The following is a 26152-nucleotide window of genomic DNA, read 5'->3' as shown; positions in this document are numbered from 1 at the left end:
CAGCACCATCCTGTCTGTGTTCCACAGCTCCTAATATAATAGGCATGCTCCTCTGATACTAGAGAGAATAGGTATGCAGCATGACTAGTATCCATTTTAATTAATAGCCATGAATACCCCTTTCCTCCATGAATATGTCCACTCCCCTCTTAAAGCCTTCCAAGTTTGCACTTATCTATAACTGTAATTGATCAAGTGTCTTCTGTGCAGGCACTCATGGGACTCTGCACGCCAGCCTGCGCACACATAGTCCCAATGTGTGCCCACAGAAGCCATGCTGATGAAAACTGGGTTGCACTTACCTGTAACTGTTGTTCATCAAGTGGTCCTCTGCACAGGCACACACTGGGACTGAGTGTGCACAGGTGGGCCTGTGTAGTCCCATGTGGGACTGCACTGAAGACACAATGAACATTTAGTTATTCATACAAATTATTACTATGCAGAAGACCATTATCATATTGCACAAATAATTTTTAAGAATCACCAGCTTTATTATGATTGCATGTAGCACTGATGTAGCTTTTATATCTAAATAAGACTGGGCCTTCTTTATAATAGGACTTTCCCACTCATTTACCTTATTATGTAATAAATAATAATAAATGCAGTGAAGGTCAGCAAGTGGAAATCTCTAAAGGAGGGGGGTAATTGGCTCCCCCTGTACTCTCCTTCAGGTGTCAAGCTAACACTTCTGTGCCTTTTGCCTAGGCAGGAATTTTTCTAGTTATTTTTATTATACTTTGTCATTTTTCTTTTGGGTCTTTTTGTTGCTAGTCTATAATATTGTTTTGAGTGGTTTACTTTTCATTTTACTTTTTTATCAGCTGATTCCCTCTCAATGTAGCTAACAATCTGGAAAGATAGGTGCAATCAAATATTTAGGTTACTATTTATAGTGTACAATCCATTATTATTATTACTTCTCAAGCTGGGCAATTCATTTAGTACTTTATTCACATGAGTATTCCGTAGATTCCCCAAGTAATCATGGAAGAGTATACAGAAATATCTGTAATTGTGTATTCTGTTCTGGCCTCAAGGCATTGAACAAAATCTTGGGGGGCGGGTGGGGGGAGACTGACTTTGAATACAAGTTACCAAATAGCAAGAAGCAACCCCAAACTTAAGCAGGGCTGCTTTCGCGGCTGATGAACTGGAGACAGGTGAGGGGAGGAGGATGCTTCCCATCTCCATTGGCAGAATTTGCTTTCAACTGGGCACCAATAGGTGGTGGTGACCCTGGAAGCCCAGGCCTTCATTTGGGTTCACTCCCTGGTACTTAGGGGGCTGCTGCTGGAGAACTTATAGTCTTCCCTCCCTCCCACTTACTTGTCTCATGCTCCATCTGGCTCCATCTGGCTCTCTCTCTCTCTCATCCTTCCTTCTTTCCCTCTTGCAGCTTTTGTATTCTTCCTGTTTTCATGACTCCTTCCAGTTCCCATTTCTCCATTCCACCCCATATTTCTCTCCTTTTTCCCTTTCATACTCTGCCCTTCCTTCTTGCCTCTCTTGCATGCTCATTCCTCCTTTTCCCAATTCACCTTCAATGCTGAAGTGAAGATGCAGCTGCCATTTGGGATTACCAAAGTTGCCTAGGCAATCAAAAATGGCTGCCAATATCGCATGATGATATCTTGTGAGATGTCAGCATTTTAAAACAATTTAAAATTTACTCTGCTCCTGTTTGTTTTACATTGTAAGATTTTTCTGCAAACATGGGGATTTCCCCAAGTTTGTAGAAAGATCTCTTTCTCTGTACATAGCCCTAATCTGCAGCTTTGATTATCTATACCTATATTCAGCACTGGATAGTCTAAAATTAAAATATAAAAGCACCAACAAACGCTCCTTATATGCATACATTGCTTATTATATGTTAATTTTCAGAGAGCTGGATCTTGGATTTAGGGTAACAACTGTGCCCTTGAAAACAGATCCTTTCCCTGGACTGGAGCACAAGCACAAGAGACACAAGTTATATTTTTCACTGTAATATACCCAAATTCTAATTTAATTAACATGAATTCTTTGCATGTTCATTTATGGAATAACTCTGGAAAGTAAAACAAGATGATCAGAAACTAATTAAAAATAAAAGCACAGCTCTTTCACAGCAATATAAACAATCCAAATTACATGATTTAAATACAGCCAGTTTTAATTAAAGAGATCACATTAAATTTGTTTCCTTTGAATTCCAGCAAACACAAACTTTAAATGTTTTGTAAAATGTTCAGAGTGACACAACAGTGAAGTATAATTCTGGATTATTTGTAATGAGCAATTATACCTCATCCATACTATCTGAACGTAACAGCATATTGATTCTACTCCCTGTAGGAGTTCAACTGCAGTACATTCACTAGTAAACATCCAACATAGTTTAGTCTCAGTGCTGATTCTGCATAAATGCACAATCTCATCCATAGACTCATTACTAAGAACCATATTATTCAAAGAAATTAATTGCCTCTCTTTAGAGGTACCACTGCTTTCAGTTTCAAAAATACTCCTGGTATTGCTCTGAATCTGTGAGTTATTCAGCTTTCCTGGATGAGCATTTACTGTACAACACTATGCAAGGCCAGAAGTGGAAAAGAACTGAGAATTTATCACACATACTGAATAAAGTAATATATGTGAGCCCTATAAAAATGAGATTTAAATACAACATTCTAATAGTTTTCATTATTGATTTTAGAATAGTAGGTAATACATAGTGCAGTTCTAATTTTGCCCAATTGTAATGCAAGGATGAACATAAACTCCTACAATTAGGCCCCTCTTGCTGGTCCTATTCAATTCAATCTTTTTATTTAAAAATTACAATTTGATACACTGATTTTTACTGAGAATGCAGACATCATCACACTATATGTATTCTTTCATTTATTCTTGCATGTCTGTTCCGTAGTGCTCAGGTCATGATGGGGCTCCTGCAGTGGCCTAGAAAATTATATACAGAAAACTCCCACAAAAATTAGTACATACTACACACACATATAAAAAGCAGCCAGCAGGCTCAATTTTTCTAAAAATGAGTCAAAAGCAAAGACCTCATATTCTTCTACAAATGAAATGCCTTTCTTTGTCTGTGGAAGCATTCAAGGGAATTAGTCATGTGTACTTCTCTGAAGAGAAAGATCCAGAAGAAGGGCATCACTACAGTCCATGGGCATGCTCCAAATAGATATTTTAGACATGATCATTGGGATTTGTTTACTTTCTCTCCTTTGCTCATACAGACCTCCAAGCCTGATTTTCTGTCTTCTCTACAGTTTGACTTTGCTACTGGCTCTCCTCATCTAGGATCGACCCAATTGTATCCTATATAAACAGCTGGCCCTTGCCGCTTCCTCCTTTGTTTTCCAGACCCAGAAAGAACATACCTTTCCTTTCTGATCCCGGCCTGTTTGTTCTACACTAGGAGATTAAAGCATTCCCCAAACACACTTTTGCCTGCCCTAAAACTACACAAGTCATGTGAGTTGCTGAACCACCACATGACACATGACATGTAGTCCTGCATTTCTCCTGTTGGGTTTAGGCCTGTTGATTCAGTAAAAACCGAACCAAAAAAATACTGAATAAATGCCAATTCGGTAAATTTCTGGTTCAGGTTTACCAAATCAGCAAAATCCGGGAGGTTGGCAAAGCCGAATTTGCCATTCCCGAATATCCGGCTTTTTTAGCAATGTTTTTCGGCAGCTCCTGCAAGGGCATTTTTGCCTGTAGAGGTTCCAAATGTTCAGGGTAGCTAGAAGGGACTCTCCTCGCAAGAACCCCCAAGTTTGGTAAAGATTGGGTCAGGAAATCGGGAGTTATGGGGTCTGGAAGGGGTTGCCTCATCTTCCTCCATTTAAAAGCAATGAGTGGCTGTAGGCAGATTCTTTAGAGCGATCTATGCATCACAATGAAACAGTAGGGCTTTAAACAGGGGGGGGATTCGCCCAGTTCCTCAATAAAGATACAATGTATCTTTAATGGAGGAAGCTATTTCCTGTGTTTTTGCAAGGAGAAAGCTCTCTTTGGTGCAACCTACCTTGCCTGGACAGCTGAACAAGGGGGAGGGAGGGGGGAATTTAACTCCCAGATAGTGGCTAGCCCTGAGAGAAGAGTGTTCTTTGGCCAATCACAGAAACTGGATTCTTTTCTGTGTTTTGGCCAAAGGCTATACTACCTAGTGCAGCTGTTGCTCACACACAGAGAGAGTTTGTTGTGGTGCAAAAACCTTGGCTTTTGCTCCTGCTGCCTCATCCTGAGCGGACCTGGTGGATTACACCATGCTTCCATGGGATTATTTCCTGCCTCCTACATGGAGGAGAACTTGAAGAGAAGACATCTAACAGACCCTATCATTTTATTTCATTTGGGGATTCCCCCCCCCTAAACTTGGCTGCATGCAAGCAAGGGGAGGGGTTTCTGGGACGGAATTCACATTGGTTTCAACACTTTGTAGTTGTTATTGTTCATAACTGCTTAAATTCCTGCTTAATTCCTTTTTGATTCCTCTTTAAAAGTGTTAAAGGTTGGTTTGGCTTGTTTAAGTGTTGCCTGTTTCTTTCTGTGTGGGGGGGAGCCATTTTACTTGGCTGCTGGTGGGTTTGTGTATCATTCTAAAACTATTCTTTTCCAAAATGATCCTTTGTAAAGATAATATTTATTACAAGGTACAATTACCCTCCATATCAACACCATTATTTTATCACTGAAGATTTTACACACATAAAGACAGCATTACGATGACTGAAAAGTAGGTTTTGAAAAAGAAAGCCATATTTCACAATGAATTACTACTGTGAAACATGTTAACACTTCTGAAATACAGCACAATACAATCCACAAGACATGAAATGATGAGGAAAAGCAAATTCATCACTCAAACACACTGCGAGGACTTGATGTCTGTGCCTGAAGTGCACAAGAGTGAATCTCCCTCTTCTATTTTAACTTAATTGCAACATTCAGTTGGAAATTAGTGCTGAAATAATCAGTGGGACTTGCTTCAAAGTAATGATTTAGAACAGAGTGCAATCTCATGGGGACACCATATGATAGCACTACCATATGAAAGCTGCTTAAAATTTCTCTACATGATAGTACCTTCATGTATGTTTCCCTTCATGTATGTTCTTTAAGTCCTACATATTTGTGATTGTGAGTTATGTGCATGTTTAAGGATGAGTCTCTCATAGCATATTTTTGCTGTGTAAAACACCAGAGTATTGTTACCCCCAGCAAATCCCTGGGGCTTCTGCAGCAAATAGCACAGATAGATTGATCAAACCAGAGAATGATAGAAATAAAATGCAATAAAATCCTCTTGTGATGAGACCGCCAGGTAATCATAAGAAACAGACACATCCCTTCATCAATAGCTTGTCATGTGACTCCATGACAACTCACCACACCCAGAACAAACTGAATGGCCAGTGCTTGTGGGATAATAACCTAACATTCCATTCCACCCAAGGATTGTCAGATGAATGAATCAAGTCCTCAGTCAACAGCAAAAGACCATTTTTTAGATCAGGGGTCCCCCAACATGGTGTCCATGGGCATCATGGTGCTCGCCAACACCTTTTCTGGCACTGAAGTGTTTTTAGGAAGTGGGTGGGGTCAGGTATGGTTTTTGCCCAGCAAGGCTTCTGTTTTTTTAAAAAAGTTTATTTGGATCTGCACAGTTACTGATGTTAAGCTTTGGCAATCATTTTGTGGCTGGCTCCACTTCCTACAGCAGGCATTTTGTGGCAGCCATTTTGTGGCTGTGCCCACCATGCTGTGTAAGAATTCCAACTATGCCTGCAGGCTCAAAAAGGTTGGGGACCCCTGATTTAGAAAACGTGTATGTCATTTATCTAGAGACTGGCTTGATGTGTTTTACATCTAAAACAATAATACCATTAACACACAACCATTAAAAACAAAGCAATTAAACATGCCACAAAAACAAGTTGACACCAATCAAACAAGCCACTAAAATATAAGTCAAAGCCATTAAAAGAAGCCAGAATATAACAGCAGCCTAAAATGTACATAAAGTGATCCTCAGGCCAGAAAAGGACAATAAAATATTTTAAAAATAAAAATCCTTAGTTAAAAGCCTCAAGTAAAAAGGAGTACTTAGGATTGTACTGTTACTTAGATGAATTGAGTTACTCTCAAGTGCATGAGTTTGAACCCAAGACGGAACTATTTTTAAAAAATTAAAAAAGTTACAAGTGGCTTCATAACCCCCAACAAGTTTAGCATTGTGGAAATACTATCTGGCTGTTAAACCAGGACTCAAATTGCCATAGTGCCTAGAAATTCTATTGCAGCACCTAATATTTTCAGCAATGATTTTATTGTAATGTCTTAGCAATTCTCAGGGGGATTACAAAGCTTGTTTGTTTTCACATCAGAATGTTTTGTTGAATGACAAAAATAAGTGTGTGAAGTTGTCATTGCTTGTTCATATGTAAATTTAATTTTATGCCATGCATGTATTGATTTCTTAATCAGTTGCTTTCTATACTGACTGCAATATTCATTTAAATGGGGTTTTAGACCACTAATGGAATTATTATTTTAAGCTTTGAATAGGCCATAAAAATTAGAACCTATAATTTTTATTCACATATATTTTGCAACAGTTTACAAATATGATTTCCTGTTTTTTATTCATGCATACAGTTTATACACTTTATGGCACAACATACATGGACACATCTAAATTGTCTATATATTCAAACACCTTTATTCCCTTAAGTTAAAAAAGTTTTCAAATATTCAGCTACACAAAAAATAAGACCCTGTAAAGGTAAAGATAGTCCCCTGTGCCAGTACCAGGTCATTATTGACCCATGGGGTGTCTTCACATCATGACATTCACTAGGCTGACTACATTTATGGGGTGATTTGCCATTGCCTTACCCAGTCATCTACACTTTACCCCACCTGAATTCAACAAATTAATTCTGGATGTAAAGATAGAGGTTACCTTGACCTATAGTAAGGAGAGCAACTCCCCCCCTCCCAAAAACTAACACTGGGAAGTCAGTAGATACAAAACATACGTGAATGCAAAAGTTTTCTTTTCCATAAAAAAACAGACTTCATGCATTATGAACATAGAAACATACAATAATTAAAAATAGACATTTTGTTTTTCTCCCATGTTTAACATCATTAGAAATTGAAACATATATTGTATCTTATGCATTCTTATTACAAATATGTTCGTATTTTATGATTCAGCAGCCTTGATTTGTGGGGTGACTTTTCCGCTCCATTTAAATTTGTAAAAGGTTTTGAAAGCACTCTTGACTATGCCTTGAAGAATTAGAAAAATACTGATTTCCAGGATTTGATAGTTTGTCACCTTATCACATAGGGGTAGTATGACATGTACTACCATGGCTGAAGTTACCTTTAACATGCTTTCTACATACAAAACAGAAGTGTGCCTCAGTCTACTGCAGATATGAAATAGACCAGCTCCCTCAAAGTTCTGCTCAATTTCTCAGATGTTTGAAAAAATAGACTTGTCTTTATGAAAATCACCATATGTGGTCACTCTATAGGATGTACATGATAACTAACTGGTAATGAACAAGCACATTCTGTGCTTGTAATGCCACATTGGTGCCAAGATCTAGATTGGTGATAGTAATATCTTTCATTATCAAGGCAGACAGCTATTTAGACTGTCCAGGAAGAAAACAGTTGCACGTGGAACTGCGTCTGAGCAGGCCTGCCTTCAGTAGAATTTTTCTAGCCTCATAGCAACAGCAGGATATGGCCACGGCTTAGATTCTATTGGATGATTTTCCCACCCAAATCATCCTATGACCCAAAGGGGGGCACCCCCTCTCCCCTCAGTTCCTGGATGCAGCTGTGGGTTTCTGCAAAACAGATAAAGACAGTAAGAGAGCCCACAGTGGGGCAGGATGGGAGGAATGTGTGTCTGCACTGAAGACTTCAATGAACAACCATTACAGGTAAGTGCAACTCTGTTTTCATCTTCAGTCATTCAGTGCAGCCCCACATATGGGATTTTAGCAAGCTACTCACTGTGGGGGGTGGGAGCCAATCCTACTGGAACAAGGATTGCAGGACCGCTTTCCCCACGTCAGCCTCCTTTCTTGCCTGCAGGTCCATAGTGCTTTCCGAAGGTATCCGCAGATGACCAGGTTGCAGCTCTGCAGATGTCTACCAATGAGACTTTGCAATGATACACCGCTGAAGGCTCACATAGAATGCACCCTGACCTGCAAAAGACAGCTCTTTCAGGCGGCTTTGTAGGCGGACCAGATGGCCGAGACAACCCACCTAGCAATTGTCTGTGCCCATTTCCCCTTCTTGGGACCAGCATAGCAAATAAATAAACCCTTATCTAACTGAAAGGATTCTGTTATTTTAAGGTAATATAACGGAGCCCTCTTAACATCGTGGGCATGCAGGGCCTTCTCGGATTCGTTAGAAGGCTCAGGGAAGAATATAGATAAAGTGATACTTTGGGAAAGATGAAATTTAGAAACCACTTTGAGAAGTAACTCAAAACTAGGGTGTAAAACTACTCTTTCAGGGAATATTTGCAAAAAAAGGCAAATCAGAATGCAGAGCAGCTAGTTCACTCACATGTCTGGCTGAAGTTATTGCCACTAAGAGAGCAACCTTCTGGGAGCAATCCCTTAAAGGTTCAAATGGGGAACCTATAAGCTTGGCCAGCACTAAGGAAAGGGACCATTGAGGGACCAATATAGGGTGGGGTGGAAACATGTTCAAAAGACCCTTCATGAACCTCTTGGACAATGGGTAAGAAAAAATTGAAACTCCCCCAATCTGGTCATGGTCTGCAGAAATAGCTGCCAAATGGACCACAGAGGATAGGCCCTCCTGTGCCAAATGTAGCAGGTACTCCAAAATAACAGATAATGGGCATGTGAAAAGAGACCCACAATGGTTCCTAGATTAACCCTCAAACGCACTCCACTTCGATGAATAAGAGTAGCGAGTTGTAGGCTTTTGTGTCTGTAGCAGGACCTCTTGTACACCCCGGGAAAGCAGCCCTTATAGATACAGCTCTATCCTTAGGAAGAAAGGCTTTAGCAGAGGTGGAGTCCAATATGGCCCCAACAAAGGCTACTCTCTGGGAAGGAACCAGATGGGACTTCTCCCAATTAATCAACAACTCAAGCCTAGTGCAGGTGGTCACCACTAAGTGTATATGCTGTTCCAGGATGTCCCGAGATCTGGCTGTGATATGCCAATAGTCCAAGTATGGGAATACAGAACAGCCTAATATTCTGAGGTGGGCCATGACCATGGCAACACACTTAGTAAATACCCTAGGAGCTATGGAGATGGTAGAGGGCAGAGAAGTATATTGGTAGATGTCAGGCCACCTCCCGAACCTCAGGAATTGCCTGCGGCTCAGGTGGATAGAGATATGGAAATATGAGTCTTTCAGGTCCATAACACTGAACCACACATCTGGTGGTAGCAATTCCATAATAGAAGGGAGAGAAAGCATTCTGAATTTCTTAACCATCAAAAAAAATATTTAAACTACACATGTCAAGTATAGGCCAACAGCCCCCATCTTTTTTATCCTCTAGGAAAAACCTAGAGTAGAAGCCCCAATCATCATTGGAAGAATGGACCCTTTGGACAGCTCGTTTCTGGAGGAGCTCCTGTAACTGGTCCAACAATTCAGCCATGGGGTGAAACAGCAAACGTTGAGGGAAAACACGGGGCTAACTGAGTGAACTCTAAAGAGTAACCAGAACATATAATGCGTAACACTCAAAAATCATCACATATTTGTTCCCACTCCCGATAAAACAGGCTAATCTGTTACGGAAAAAGGGAGAAGATTCTTGAGCACAGGCGGACAGTCAGAACTTTCTCCTTTGTTGGTGCTGGTCCTTGTGCACATTCTGAGAGAGAGCAGACCCAGGTCTAGGCCTATTAGGGGGGCTACACTTGTTTCCCTGAAGCTGACAGTGGTTAAACTGTCTAGGATACGGTTGTGATTGCTGAGGTTGGTATTCCTGCGCTTGATAAGATGGGGTGGCAAAAACTTGATGTTTTGGTTGGCATCTTTCCCTTTATGTATTAGGCTGTGGGAAGACCCCATAGGACCTTGCCATCTGTCTATCCATTTTTTTCTCTTTTAGGAACTCATTAGTTCCAGACGTAAAAAGGGTGGAGCCCTCAAAGGGCAGGTCCTCAATTCTGGCCCTCGTCTCAATAGGGAGGGAGGTAGTCCTCAGCCAGGAATATCTTCTAAGGATGACAGAAGAAGCTAACAACCTAGTGGCCATATCTGCAGCATGTTTCCCTGCAGCAATCTCTTGGAGGGAGAGCTTAAGAGCCTCTGATTGGAACTACTGGATGGCTGTCTTAGCCTCCTCAGGTTTACCATCAAAATGGAGGGCCAGCTTCTCCCACAAGAAATGTTGGTAGGCCCTATAATTGTCTGGTAATTGACAATGCAGAAACTTAAGGCCGCAGAAGAGTACAATTCAGCCAACTGTATCCAACTGCCTACTCTCTTTGTCTGAAGGAGCGGAGTGTTGTCCAGAACTCTGCTTGTCCAGACCTCTGCAATTCCTTCGTAACGATGGAGGAAGGAGATGGGTGAAGGATCAAGTAGGAACAAGATTCTCAATATTCATCATGGTTGCTGGTTTTGACACTGGCTTGGACAGAATGGGGACAGTAATGTCCTGTAAGCCCTCTAAAATAGGAAAGACAACAATCTCAGGCAAATCTGCACTTAACAAACCCAGAGACAAGATTCTGAGTAGGTTACCTATTATATCGATATCCAAGGCTTTTGCCATGCATATCATCTGCTCAACGTGTAGGTGAGCATCCTCACTCGGTGAAATAGGCTCTGGATCATGTTCATCAGGGAAGGTCCCAGAGGCAGTTTCAGAACTGAGAGCTATCAGATCCTCCTCATAGGCCTCAGACTTAGCATATGAGGATGTTTTGGCAAAGAAGTGGTGATATGTTTGTGATTGCTGTGGGACACTCTGAAAAGGTCTCCCTGTGAAATCCAAGCCCCTCTGGTGGCAGAATTCCATCCGGCAGATCCGAGGCAGTCGAAACCAAGATTGTTGGAACTGAATACTGAAGTGCTCTGACGGTAGTAGATGGAACTGATGGAACTGAGGCTGCCGGGCCCACCAGAACCAAGCCCCCCCCCCGAAACTGATGAAAACAGAACCACTTCAGTGACTGTAGAGTAGGCCATGGAGGCTGGTGAGGCAGAAGCAATCTCAGTGGACACTTAGGTGAGTGCACCGGGGTCAATCAGGACGAGGCGGGTCATTGTGGAGTTCTCTCGACATCCCCACTCGTGCGGTAACTATCATGAGGGCTTTCTCTCACAGTGCTGCTTTGATGCGAAAAGCCCTATCAGAGCATGCCTTTGGGGTAAATGTTTGGCAAATCGCACAGGCCTGCACATTGTGTGCTTTGCCTAGACATAGCAAGCACTCCTGGTGTTCATCAGATTGCAGCATTTTCATCATGCAGCGGGGGCACTTTTTGAACAGAGCCTTGGAGGCCATTTTCACTGATCAAATGAAGGTTGGAGAAATGACTCACAGGTAGGTCAGCACAAGCTAACTCATCACCGAGATCCAAACACTCATAAGAACATAAGGAAGGCCCTGCTGGATCAGACCAAGCCCCATCAAGTCCAGCAGTCTGTTCACACAGTAGCCAGCCAGGTGCCTCTAGGAAGCCCACAAACAAGACGACTGCAGCAACATTATCCTGCCAGTGTTCCACAGCACCTAATATAATAGGCATGCTTTTTGGATACTGGAGAGAATAGGCATGCATCATGACTAGTATCCATTTTTACTAGTAGCCATGAATAGACCTCTCCTCCATGAACATGTCCACTCCCCTCTTAAAGCCTTCCAAGTTGGCAGCCATCACCACATCCTGGGGCAGGTAGTTCCACAATTTAATTATGCATTGTGTGAAGAAATACTTCCTTTTATCTGTTTGGAATCTCTCACCCACCAGCTTCAGCAGTTGATCCCGTGTTCTAGTATTAGGAGAGAGGGAGAAAAGCTTCCCCGTGTCCACTCTCTCCAAACTTTGCATAGTTTTATAGACCTCTATCATGTCTCCCCTTAACCGCCTTCTTTCCAAGCTAAACAGCACTAAGCTAAACAGCCCTGGTTTTATCCACTCTTCATAGGGCAGTTGCTCTTGTCCCCTGATAATTTTGGTTGCTCTTTTCTGCACCTTCTCAAGCTCTGCAAGATCTTTTTTTAGGTGTGGTGACCAGAACTGTACACAGTATTCCAAGGGTGGTCTGACCCTTGTACAAGGGCATTATGATAGCAGAAGTTTTATTCTCTATTCCAGGTAGCTTAAGAAAAATAACTTAAAAATAACCTAAATCTAATTTTCACCAGCTCTTCTTGCAACCAAATTACTGAATTGTATAATTGACAGAGACATCTCAGTTGTAGTACTCAGCTTCCCAATGACCTTGTTACATATGCTACAGTACCAGAAGAAGTCAAATGGCACAGGTAAAAGATTACACTTTGAAATTGTAGATGGGTAGTCTTTGTACAGTAAAATGGCATCAGTGTTAAGGCCTTTGAACAGTAAGGCTTTAGAAAGCTAACAAATGTCAACAACTTTTTAAAAATTGTACATAAGGGATTATAATGTTCTTGTATAATAGATAAACTTTGTAAGATCTTTCATTGCCCCCCCACAAATCAGTAAGATGGAGTATTTATTGTTACAGTATCAATGTTTTTTGCCTGCTAAAATTTCAGCCAGTTCTAACATTTTATGTATTCAGATGTAAACCATGGTACTACAACTACCACAAGCGAAAACTCTTCTACTGATAGCACAAGTGAAAGTGGCTATCCTCAAGACATTTTTTAAAGTAAAAAATCAACATAAATAACTTTTCTTCCCTTTAGAGATAGTCATAGGTGCTTGAGGCTGCAATAACAAAAAAAGAAAATATCTTCACAAATGTCTCCAAACAGTCAAGCTGAAAATCTAAACCAAAGTTTCATTTAACAGCCTGTCAGTTTTTTGATGTGAAGCTAATGAATGCAGTGGCAAACAAATCCATCAAACCTAACATCAAAACAACTGCACTTCATCTCACCAAAGGGAGGGAAATGAAATACAACCTGCAGGCCAGCACTTTGATCTAACCTATCCAATACACAAAAAGTCTCTAAGCAGCTACTACTACAGAATATGCATGAGTAATTATGGGCTTACATTTCAAAAAAGGAGCTAATAATTTTTAGCAAGCAACATTTCAGAAGAAAAAGCTGGCAAATATCTTGCTTCAGGTACAAGTTAATCAGTTAAATAAGAGATCATCATGGGGGGGAATCTTTTGAAGTTCACTCAAAGTATACATGTTGCTACAGCAATCACTGTGTCGTTAACCCTGATATATTAAAACAAGGAAAAGACATGGGTATTATATCTTATAAAAACTGAATATTGTTTATAATTAACTACAAACTCTGATGTTGTGAATCTGTATGCTCTCTCTGTATTTCACCCACTGAAATCAATGGTAATGGTCTTCACATGACCATAGTCAAAATGAATTGGCCCTTAATGCAGCACTGCCAAGAACAATGCCACTTCAAGGTCCCAGGAAGCCAGGTAAAGTGCTGGGAATAACAGCAGCATACCTGGAGATGTTAAGCTTCCAGAAATTTTGAAGCCATGGGGGGAGGGGGGAGAAACAAAATTAAGCAAAACATTTTTCCCATTTTGTTTCCCAGGGGAAAAAATACAAATTTTGGGGGAAATTGAAATATGTAACACTTACCGTCCTATCAAGCATAAACTAATTTTACCACTTTAATATAAAATGCTTAATTTATAACTTGCTTAGCATATAAAATCACAATATTTGACATATTTATGGAATTTAAATTTTATAGATGCCTTAGTTTGCTACAAGCAAAATTGCAAAAACACACAATACTTGATAGAAAAATGCAAGCTGATGCACTCTGTGCTACCTTAGCACACACACTTTAGTTTCAGGTAGATGCCATCTTCTTCCTTTTATGGCCACTGGTTAGAGAGAGCTCAGTTCTCAACAAACCTTTGAGAGTTCTTCCCTTAGGTTTTTCTGCCCCACCTCCTCCTGATCTTTTTCCTCCTCCAGCAAAGCAGGGCAATAAACTAGTAGTTACCCCATCTGTGTCCCAATGGTTTGAGAGAGGTGAAAAGGTCAACCACAAGAGAACTGTCAGGTCAAAAGGACAACAGAAGACATGCAACAGCTGAGAAGAAATTAAAGCCCTCGTGATGCCCTCATAAAATTAGGTATCCTTCTAGGTGCAGAAATGCATCTTGGATTTAATAGCTGTATATGTCTAGTAGGCTTGTGCATATTGATAAACCTGAACCAAAAATAACCCCCCCCCAAAAAAAATTTCATTTTGGTAAATTTTCGGTGCAGGTTTACCTAGGGCTGTTGATTCGGTTCGGCCCAAACTGAAAAACAGCCGAATTTCTCTCAATTCGGCAGTTTTTTGGTTCGGACGAACCGAACTCAAAAAGTTGGGGAACCAGGGAGCCGAATTGGCTGAGTTCGGGGTGTTCCTGAATTCGGCCAATTTGGGCCCTTTCCCCCACCCCACGCGCCTTCAGGGAGCTTCCCTGGAGACGCGCGGGGTGCCTTTTAAAGAGATCTGCGCCTCCCGGCCGGGAGAGAAATGGAAGCAAAGAAAAGTCGCCGCAGTTCCACAGAAGGGAAGGTAGATAAGGCCGGGAAATTAATGAAGAGGGCTTCGTGGGAGACTTGGAAGGGGAGTCCATCATAGGGCTGTTAAAAAAAATGGTAAAATTTGGATTCAGCAAAATTCGGCCTGTTTTAATTCAGGAAATGCTGAAGTCCGAACTCCCCCGATTCAGATCCGTGCAATTTGGCATGAGATTCGGAGTTCGGGAATAAATTTGGCCGAATAAAGCCATTTAAAGCACATTCGTGGCTTTACGCGGCTCCAGGGGGGTATTTTTTGGGATAGAAGTCCCAAACATTCAGGGTAGCTTGAGGGGACCCATCTTGCAAGAACCCCCAAGTTTTGTAAAGATTGGGTAAGAGGGTCCCGGGCATGAGCCCAGTCTCTGCGCAGCCCGGGGAGAGAACGAAATTCACACAGTTTTCCTTTTGGCAGCAGTTAGTGATGAATTGAAAGATGATGAAATAATTGTGTATGTGAATCATTTGAAGCAGCTTTATACTGCTTTTATGGAAGTTCATTTCCGTCATCTGCTGGACATGGATATTCCGGCCTGGGTAGTTGATCCATTTGCTGAGAATGCTGCTGACGTTGATGTTTCTTTGCAAGAAGCGCTCATAGACCTACAGTGATATAGCAGCCAAATTAACTTTCAATCAAGAAAAACACCATTTTTGGATAAAGAGTGCAATATCTTAAATGTTTCCACAGCTTTGGGATAAAGCAAAACTGTTTTTCATGGCATTTCCTACTTCATATTTGGTCGAATCAGGTTTCAGTCATGTGAATTATTTACTCATCCTAACGCGGAATCACCTTAACATAATGGACAGAAGTGATCTTCGGTTATCCCTGGCAGCAATAGAACCAGATATAAAAAAGCTTGTTTCTGCTCATCAAGCACAAGGGTCACATTGATCGAGAAATACTTAAATTATAAGTTTTTATGTAATTGTATTTTGTATAAATTATAACAATTATAAATAAAACATGTTCTATTTACAAACAAGTGCTAGAGAACCTGCGAGTGAGAGACCAGAACAAAAATTGGTACTGCTTGACATGTAAAGTTTTTCTTGAATGTAATACCGGTTTTGACAAAGATTTATTGAAACGGCAGATTATGACCGGGAGCCATAAACTCCTTGTAGTGCTGCAGTTTTTTCTTGGGCTGATTTATTGCCCTGTGATGTAATAACATTGGTCTCGGGCTGATTCCTTGGGAAAGAGTGACAAGCAAAAGTTTTATTGAAGCTGTGACCATGTGCGGACTCTGTATCTAAACACAGGTTTCGTTTCGGAATACATTTTGTACCTTCAGTGTGCTGAAAACCTAACACATGACTTTCTTCATTGCACTTCTATGCATCATTTGCAACTGTGGATTTTTGTATCGCTGTAATCTTGTGCAAGGAGCCCCGTGGCACAGAGTAGTAAGCTGCAGTACTGCAGTCCAAGCTCTGCTCACGACCTGAGTTTGATCCCGATGTAAGTTGGTTTCAAATAGCCGGCTCAAGGTTGACTCAACCTTCCATCCTTCCGAGGTCGGTAAAATGAGTACCCAGCTTGCTGGGGGTAAAAGGAAGATGACTGGGGAAGGCACTGGCAAACCACCCCGTAAACAAAGTCTGCCCAGTAAATGTTGGAATGTGACGTCACCCATGGTGGTAGAGGCTTTGTTTTCCCTTCTATGTGAACATTGTTGTTTATTAGCGTGTTGTATTCCCTTTTTGTGGGGTATTTGTTTTTTGTAAATTTCAGTTTCCCAATAAGAACTGCATGTGTGCGTTTTCTGTGGCTGTTTATGCTTCTTTGTTCCTTGGCTATTTACGAACAAAACATTTAAATAGCTACCTTTCTACCAATAGGACGGGGGGCCACAGGCAGGAAACAAGATTGGAAGGGGGCCATGGTCAGAAAAAGGTTGAGAACCACTGCTTTAGAATGTATCGGGATATAAAGGATATCCACAACCAGGGTAGATCTGCATACTTTTGTTGAAATATTTGAACAGTAGAGAAGAATCGTAAAGTATCCCTGTAACCCCCATCCCCCTCATCCTTTTTTATGTTTATCCTTTTATTTTATTTTTTAAAATTAAAAATTAAAAAAGTGGAGTAGCCAACCTCCAGGTGAGCCCTGGAGATCTCCTGAAATTACAATTGAACTCCAGACTACAGGAATCCATTCTCCTGGATAAAATGGCTGATTTGGAGGGTGAACGGTTTGGCATTATGGTCCCTTCCCTCCCCAAACCCTGTCCTTCCCAGGCTCCACTTCCAAATCTCCAGAAATTTTCAAGACAGAAGCTGGCACCCCTATTCAAGAGGGCATTTTCTTTAAAGGTAACAGGGCTACATGATAATGGAATGGTTCAGGAACATGCTTTTATAAAGGGACCTGGACTGTGCATTACCTGTTTGCTGATATATATTATGCTGCTCTCAGAGTACTGTCTTCTACTTATGTAAAACAATGCACAAAACAGTGTTACATATCATGTCTGATACTTTATGCTTCATTTCAGATTTCTGTAGTCCTTGTCCTATTACATTGCATATCCAATGGTTCATTCTATTGATTGCATTGACATACAGGGTGAAAACGCATGGTCGCTTTAGCCTCCTTCATTCCCTGTTTCAGCCAGGATTCAGCCAGGATCAAACGCATGTTCGGCAAAACGCATGCGTTCGATCCTGGCTGAATCCTGGCTGAAACAGAATAAAGGAAGCTAAAGCAACCATGCGTTTTTGCCGACAGTGTGCAATCCATCCTGAGTCTCAGTGAGAAAGGTGGGCTATAAAATAAATAATATCAGTGACAAGGCACAAAAGTGCTCTTGGTCTAACCTCTATGTTCCAAAATGTACCTTTTAAATTTTTATTATTATAATGTTGGAGGTGTAGCACTTTAAAGACCAACAAGATTTTTGGGGTATGTTGAAAATGAATATGATATGCAAAGTTCCTCTCTTGTTTCCTTGCCTTCCACTGAAAGAGTATTATCACCTTTTGATCAATTCAACACTTTTGTGCTATTTTTGTTTCAGGTGTTATAATCTGATGACAGAACCAGCACCACATCAGCAATGTAGTCTCATCTATATGCTACAGAGCTGCAGCAGTAGTATAGATTGCTCTATGGTATCATTCAGATATCAGAAGTGGCTCCACATAGATCATACCTACTATTACAGTGAGCACAGCAATCACATGCGTATGACTCTGTGGTTTTAAAAATTTAGTTTTTAAATTACCTTTTAATGTGGGTTAATGGGCTGGGATCTCTTTTTTTTTATAACAATTTTATTGGGTTTTATAATACAAATTTTCCATGATAATAAACAACAATAAAGGTAATATGGAATTCAAAATTCTAACTCAATGTTGTTATAGTTTCTTAAATTCATAACAACAACAAAAAACAATTAAAGGAAAATTTATGACTTCCCCATCACCTCTGTCCGCCTCTTAATAAAGTATTCATCCCATTGTAATTGGTCTGATCTTAACTATCATAAACTCATTTAACTTTCATAAAACATCTTCTAAATATAAATGATTATAACTCTTGATATTAATTGTGTCCTCTAGATCAGATTAATAAGTATTCTTCCATTTTCCCCAGTTTTAATTCATATTCACAATATTTCATCCAATCCTCCCATTCCCCTAAAAATCGAACATTGTCTTTTTCGTTTAGAATGGCTGTAAGTTTTGCCATTTCCACCAATTCAAACATTTTCACAATCCAGTCTTTTTTCCCGGGTATGGGCTGGGATCTCAATAAGATACTGGTGTGCATGGAAAAGACATTCCATGTAGCCAGTTTCATCTCTGCACCACAGCAGTTCACAAGCCTAAATGGCTTGTCTGATGAGCTGGGATCTGCTACAACAAAGAGTAGACAAAGACTGTAGGGATTGATCCTTGGGTAAGTTCTGACCTGGCCCAGGCTAGCCTGAGCTCATCAGATCTCAAAAGCTAAGCAGGGTCAACCTTGGCAAGTATTTGGATGGGAGCCCTCCAAGGAATATCAGGGTCATGACATGGAGGCATGCAACGGCAAACCACCTCTGAACATTTCTTGCCTTGAAAACCTCACCAGTGGTCACCATAAGTCAGATGTGACTTGACAGCAAAAAAAAAAAAGTGTTACAATACAATGAGCAAGCTGTTGAGCTGTCCAAAACTCTTTATGAGACTGGATGTTCAGTTCATAAACACAATAAAAGGGTTGGGGAGAGAGGTAAAAAAATGATGTAGTGGAACATGATTTGAATGAGTTTAGGTCTACAGTTTGAAATTTCTGCAATAAGAAAGGAATGCAAATTCTGCATTAAGAAAGGAAAGCAAAGCTATACATATGGTTTGCTCCTGGTTAAGCACTAAATATTCTTTGGGTCTTGACCAAAGTGATTTTATTATATTCATATATATTCATTTATTATATTCATACCGTTGGACATGGCCAATAGTGTTCTTGTGGTGAACAAACATCCCCCTTTTCCAACTATTCCATTTTAAAGAATTTCTGTATTAGGAATTGCTATTGAAAAGACTACAAAGTTCAACAGTTAGTAGTTGTATGTTTTCTTTTCATGTTCTTCTTTTTACCTTTAAAAGATATGTAAATAGATGGGGGCACTGCAGTCCCTTTAGACCACTTCTTTGAAAAGATACTGTAAGATTCTAGTGATGCTATAATAAAAAGGACATTTCATAATGAAAAGGGAAATTAGATCAGGTGCAGAAAGTTTTAGAAGTTGAGAGGAAGAATAAGTCAAAATTAGCTATGTAAGCTTGTTTGGTAAACACCCTCTTGGAAATAAGATCCAGAAGCTCTCTAAAATATTTTTGCCCTAAAATAAAAATAAAAACTCTCCCACAAAAGACTCTATTCTGGCTTTAGACAAAGCAAGCAAGGAACATGGATTATTTTATTTTGCTTCTGGGACTAAAATTGATAACATTAATCTTAATGAGTAACAAAAATGAGAAATATATGCAGAGAGGGCAAAGAAATAGAACTGTTGTTCTGAATTGTCTTTCATGTACTTTCTGATTCCAATTATTTCCATTTGGGGAGAAGACAAATCATGATTCTTTATCTAGCTCCTTAACATATCACCTTCTGACCTTTCAATTGCAATAAGAAATGGATGACACACTTCTCCAGGTAGGTTTTGCATAAATTTCAGGAAAATGTACTCACACAATGAAAGAGATTCTATCAGTGTAAGGGTTTTTTTCACTCCAGAAGTCAACAGCACTTGAGAAAGACCTTTTGTCAATTAATTAGCTAATGAGGAAAGAAGACTGCAGGACTGACAATAGTACAGCTTATGTTATATTAAAATGTTTTGATTACATCATCTGTAACATTCAAAGTCCCTAATCATCACTGGCAAGATAGACAGGAAGAAAGTGGGCTGACAGTGGTGCTTTGAATGGATGAAAGCTCATGAGCACATGTAAATTTTCAAATTATGAGCACTCCTTCTACTGAAGAATACTATTAATGTCTGCACAGAAGGTTCTTCATCATAGCTACATTATGACTTGAAACAGTGTAGGCCAAGAAATTGCAAGGGGGTAAGGACTGAACTAAATATATTGGCTTGAGCTAAGCAGCCAGCTCCTTGATTGCAGGCTTCAAGTTCATCCACAATAAGACCAGAATTGCACTAGTACCATAGCTGAGAGATGAAAAAGCAACTAGTTCTGACATAGTCAGAGAGTCATGATAGCACGCCAGATTCTTAAAATAAAATGTAGTTAGCCTTTAAGATGCCACAAGACATCTATTTGAAATATTTTTTTCCAGTTCCCAAGTAAAGGACCACTCAATAAAACATGACACAAATGCTAAGAAAAACAAAAAGCTCCTTAATCCACATCCCTACTCCATATGAATAGAAGCAGAGGCTCTGCAAGTCTTTTCCTCTTACTCATCTTAGCTGTGCATATCCATTACAAGACAAACATAGGCAAATGAGAGAAAGCAATTAAAAAGGTAAAGGTAGTCCCCCTGTGCAAGCACCAGGTCATTACTGACCCATGGGGTAACGTCACATCACAACATTTACTAGGCAGACTAAGTTTATGGGGTGGTTTGCCATTGCTTTCCCAGTCATCTACACTTTACCCCCAGCAAGCTGTGTACTCATTCCACCAGCCTCCGAAGGATGGACGGCTGAGTCAATCTTGAGCTGGCTACCTGAAACTGACTTCCATCAGGATTGAACCCAGGTTGTGAGCAGAGCTTTGACTCCAGTACTCCAGCTTACCACTCTGTACCACAGGGCTCCTAAAAAAAGACCTCTACCAAAGCCTCTGTTGCTGTAACCTTGCCTGGATCTTTGCTTGTGTGGAGACGACTCCTTGGAAGGAGCCAATTCTGCTACCACTGTAGCTCTTGCATAGTTCAAAATATGGCAGATATTTAAAAAATTGGTGCTGACCAGGGACATACATGAGGACAAAGGGGGAAAGGACTACACTTAAAGCTGGAAATAGGCAATGGTTTCCTACAAAGTTCTCTTTTGGGGGGAAAAGGACTCTATACAATAGCAAATCTTGGCTATGGAAAACCTACGTGCTTTGATTCTGATCAAAGTAATAGTTTTTATAGACTCACTATGAAGAAAACAAAGATTTATTCAAAACAGGAAAAATAATCAAATTGGTATGTAAACATTTATGTTCAGCACTTTTAACGTCTGCATACTGTTCCTAGTTCAGCACAAATATTGCCAGCTCAGCACCAATGAAAGGAGACCCCAGCAAAACACACAAAGTAATTGTCACTGTTTCATCTGTTTTACAAACATTAACAAAATGCACTCAATAATTCAAAATGTTGTCCACAGAAAGCCATAGCTCCAGCCAGCTCCAGCCAGCTAAGATTAATGTAAACTCCGTAGGTATAACAATGAAACCCACAGAAGTCTAAAGAAATGTCCCAACTGCCCTTCCATCAAACCTAACACTGGATGCTTGACAAAATATTATGGTTAAGGACACAGAAACATCTGTACAAGTATTTGTGTGTTAGGTGCACAGAACAGAATGTTCACATTAATAGGACAGAATAATTACCTGAAAGTCATAGCACTTCAGAAAGCTGGTACAATATACCATTAACTGAAATAATTAGTGTATCAAAACAGATAGAAGGAAACTCCTCACATTTGCAAGCCTAAAACATGTTATCATTAATCCCAAAGATGTCTCTAAATCCATCACAGAGCCAGCAACATTTAAAATCATGATTTGCTACTTTAAAACTTTTGCAAGTTCGTACTGCAATTCTGTCGTCATATTATGTTCATACTTCAAAATGCAAATTTTTTCTTTTAACAAATTCTAGTTAGATATAGGGCTGTCAAAAAAAATTCGGTACAGTTCAGATTCGGCCGAATTTGACCCTTGTGCGTTCGGTACGTGCCGAAGTCCGAACTCCCCCGCTTCGGATCCCCGGTAATTCGGGGGGATCCGGAGTTCGGGGGAAAATTCGGCCCCAGCGTGCCTTCAGAGGGATTCCCTGAAGGCGCGCGGGGGCCCTTTAAACTGATCTGAGCCTCCCAGCTGGGAGGCACAGATCAGTTTAAAGGGCAGCCTGCCCCCCTTCAGCGGGCTCCGCTGGAGAGGCTCGGGCTGTCATTTAAACTGATCTGTGCCTCCCGGCCTGGAGGCGCAGATCAGTTTAAAGGGCAGCCCGCCCCCCTTCAGCGGGCTCCGCTGGAGAGGCTCGGGCTGTCCTTTAAACTGATCTGCGCCTTGGCACAGATCAGTTTAAAGGTCAGCCCGCCCCCCTTCAGCGGGCTCCGCTGGAGAGGCGCAGGCTGCCCTTTAAACTGACCTGCACCTCCCGGCCGGAGGTCAGTTTAAAGGTCAGTTTAAAGGGCAGCCCGCGCCTCTCCAGCGGAGCCCGCTGAAAGGTGCGGGCTGCCCTTTAAACTGACATGTGCCTTCCGGCCGGGAGGCACAGATCAGTTTAAATGACAGCCCGAGCCTCTCCAGCGGAGCCCGCTGAAGGGGGGCAGGCTGCCCTTTAAACTGATCTGCGCCTCACAGCCGGGAGGCGCAGGTCAGTTTAAAGGGCAGCCCGCGCCTCTCCAGCGGAGCCCGCTGAAAGGTGCGGGCTGCCCTTTAAACTGATCTGCGCCACCCGGCCGGGAGGCACCGATCAGTTTAAATGTCAGCCCGAGCCTCTCCAGCGGAGCCCGCTGAAGGGGGGCGGGCTGTCCTTTAAACTGATCTGCGCCTCCCAGCTGGGAGGCGCAGGTCAGTTTAAAGGGCAGCCCGCACCTCTCCAGTGTAGCCCGCTGAAAGGTGCGGGCTGCCCTTTAAACTGACCTGCGCCTCCCAGCTGGGAGGCTCAGATCAGTTTAAAGGGCAGCCCGCGCCTTTCAGTGGGCTCCGCTGAAGGGAGGCTGAATTTGCCGGATTTATTCGCGAACTCCCGAACTCGCTGAATTCGGCCCCCCCGGTTGCCCGCCAGTTTTGAGTTCGGATCCGTCCGAACAGAAAATCACCGAATCAGGGGAAATTCGGTTGATTTTCAGTTCGGACCGAACCGAATTGACAGCCCTAGTTAGATAGCTTAGTTATTAGTAATGGAGTCTGACGTACCAATTTAGCCACTTTTCCATAATCAATCCATCGGATCATTGCAAAGTTTGTTGACTCTACACAGTTGAAACCATGGTTAAACCCTGCATGGTATCCATATGGGAAAGTGATCATAAATTTTCCTGCCTCCTGGGTGATCTAAAACAAAAAGACAATGTGTCAACATGCCCTCAATGCATAATCCATGCTTTCCCTGAGATTTTCCTTTTGCTTCTTCTTTTGGAATCTTTCCCAGTGCAGATGCATAATTGTATCAATCAATTAATCAATCAGTCAATCAATCAATCAAACAACATCTTTATTGGCATAAACAAAATGATACTGATAAAATTTGCCAAACAAACAAGGGGCCGCAGTACCTAGGATAGCTGCATAATTGTATATTCTGTTCTTTACCTGTGCAGGTGTATAACTCTGCTCTTGATACTGCATGCATGATTCTGCTTTTGAATTACAGATATCCCCAGTTCTTTAAGCTAAGATCTTCCTGCACACTTCTTGATTCACAGGGCTATTCTTTATTTTCTCAAAGAACTAAGTGGACTAAAACTGGTTAAACAACATAAAGCAGGAAATATCACTACCAGAATTAGTGCTATTCAATTTGTTCATAAATGATCTGGAATTGTGGTTGAACCATATAGTGGCCATGTATACAGATGCTACCAAATAATTCAGGATGGTGAAAATGAAGGCAATTAGCAAAGAGCTCCAGGAGGATCTCTCCAAATTGAGCCAATGGGCAAGAATGTGACCAGTACAGAGGAGTGCAAAATTTAGTTTAGCTTATTCGATTTATATGCTAGGGCAAATACTCAGAGATCTTTGGGTTGTAGTCAATGAAAATGCCTCAGTGAACGGAAGTGGTGAAAAAGTCACTCTATGCTGGGGATTATTAGAAAAGAGACTGAAAATTAAATGGTCAATATTATTATGTCCTTTTAGAGATCTATGGTGAGGCCTCTTTTGGAATACTGCATACACCATATCTTAAACGAAGATACTGCAGAGCTGTAAAAACAATAAAAGAAGGCAACCGAGACAATGAAGGGGTTTGAGCACCTTTCTTATGAGAAAAGGGAGGAGCTGGCATGCACTTGGCAAGCACAAAGGTCCCAGGTTCAATCCCCATCATCTCCCATGGATAGGGTTGGAAATACCTGGAGATTTTGGGGGCAGAGCCTGAGGAGGGCGGGGTTTGGGAAAGGGAGGGACTTCGATGCCATAGAGTCCAATTGAGTGGCCATCTTCTCCAGGTGAACTGATCTCTGTCAGCTGGAGATCAGTTGTACTAGCAGGGATCTCCAGATAGTACCTGGAGTTTGGCAACCCTACCCATGGAAAGGATCAGGTAGCAGGTGATGTAAAAGCTTCTACCTGTGACTCTGGAGAGCCACTGCCATTCTGAGTAGACAATATTGACCTCAATGGACCAGTGGTCTGATTCAGTATAAAGCAGCTTCATGTGTGTACCAGTATAGGAAAAAAAGCTGATCATTGGGGGTGGGTATGATGAAGTATATAAAATCATGCATGGGTGGAAAAGGTGGACAGACAGAAATTTTTCTCCCTCTCATTTAATACTAGAATGCTGGGGCACCCAATGAAGTTGATGGAGAAAAGGAAGTATTTGTTCACTCAATAAGTAATTAAATTGAATTCACTGACAGTAAACATAGTATGGTCATTAGCATGGCTTCAAAAGGGGATTCGGCAGATTCATGGAGGATCAGTCCATCACAGGCTACTACCCGTGATGACTAAAGGGAACCTCCGCATCCATAGGCAATAAATCTCTGAATACCAGTGCTAGGAGACAACATAAAGGAAATGGCCTTTGCATCTGAGCCCTCTTTGTTGGTCCTCCAGATCAACAGGTTGGTCATTGAATTAAATGGACTGATCCAGCAGGTCTTTTCTTATGTAACAGTTGTTTGACTTAGACTTAGTCTACATAACAGAATTTACAAAAAATAAGCAATAAAATGATGCCCTTAAAAAATGAGTGGGAGATTTCAGTATTAGGCATTCTCTTTCTTATTTTGGTTATTAAAGAAAATATTTGAGAGAAATGGAGCAAGAAGGTACAGAATAAGAATTCAACAATGTATGTGATACTTTCTCATGGTTGCCCACCCTCCCTTCCTCCTTCCATTCTGCCCAAGCACTTTTCAACAGGCACTTTCCATGCTTCTCTAACCTATTGGACACCTGCCCAAACAGGTCCTACTTTGCTAGCATATCAGTAAACCATTTTTTCTAATGTTGTGGTGCACTAGAGTTCTCTACCTAGTCTGCCTTCTACTGGGTTTCTTAATGAAATGGATCCTGATGAACTGTTTGGGCTCTAGAAAGAACAACAAGTATAGTGCACCTGAGCTGCCTTGAAAATGTTCTTCTAGGACCAATAACTCAAGCAATGTTATATTAATGCTGGAAAATATGTCTTCAGAATGAACTTATTATTACCATTGCAAAATATGCATTTGCCTTGAAGCAACAATTTGAAATACTAATGTTATATCAGTGTCATGACAGTGTATGAAATTAGGAACTAGAATGAATCATTTCACAACCTTCTAACATCACACAAAGCTACCCTATAAATTCAGAAAATGATTTCTTCAATATAAGGCTTGACCTTTTTCTAATTAATAAACTTCTCTCGATAGGTCTAGCCCCTGACAATTTACTAGAAATGAGCTTGAGCAGAGCAAAAAATATGGTTAGTCAACGACTTATAGACAT

The 26152-nt window shown here is 41.0% G+C and overlaps 1 long non-coding RNA gene across 1 annotated transcript in view; it reads right to left on the bottom strand.

The window, feature by feature from the left end:
- The window catches only part of LOC130492914 (uncharacterized), an 89776-nt gene that overhangs the window by 51924 nt on the left and 11700 nt on the right, over positions 1-26152 (bottom strand). The window contains exon 2 of the long non-coding RNA XR_008933895.1: positions 23405-23542. This is a non-coding gene — a long non-coding RNA (uncharacterized LOC130492914). The remainder of the gene's footprint in view (positions 1-23404; positions 23543-26152) is intronic.

The sequence above is a fragment of the Euleptes europaea genome, unplaced genomic scaffold, assembly GCF_029931775.1.
Source record: "Euleptes europaea isolate rEulEur1 unplaced genomic scaffold, rEulEur1.hap1 H_2, whole genome shotgun sequence".
Lineage (NCBI taxonomy): Eukaryota > Metazoa > Chordata > Lepidosauria > Squamata > Sphaerodactylidae > Euleptes > Euleptes europaea.
Note: the sequence above shows the minus strand (reverse complement) of the source record. Positions and strands in the feature narration are given on the sequence as shown.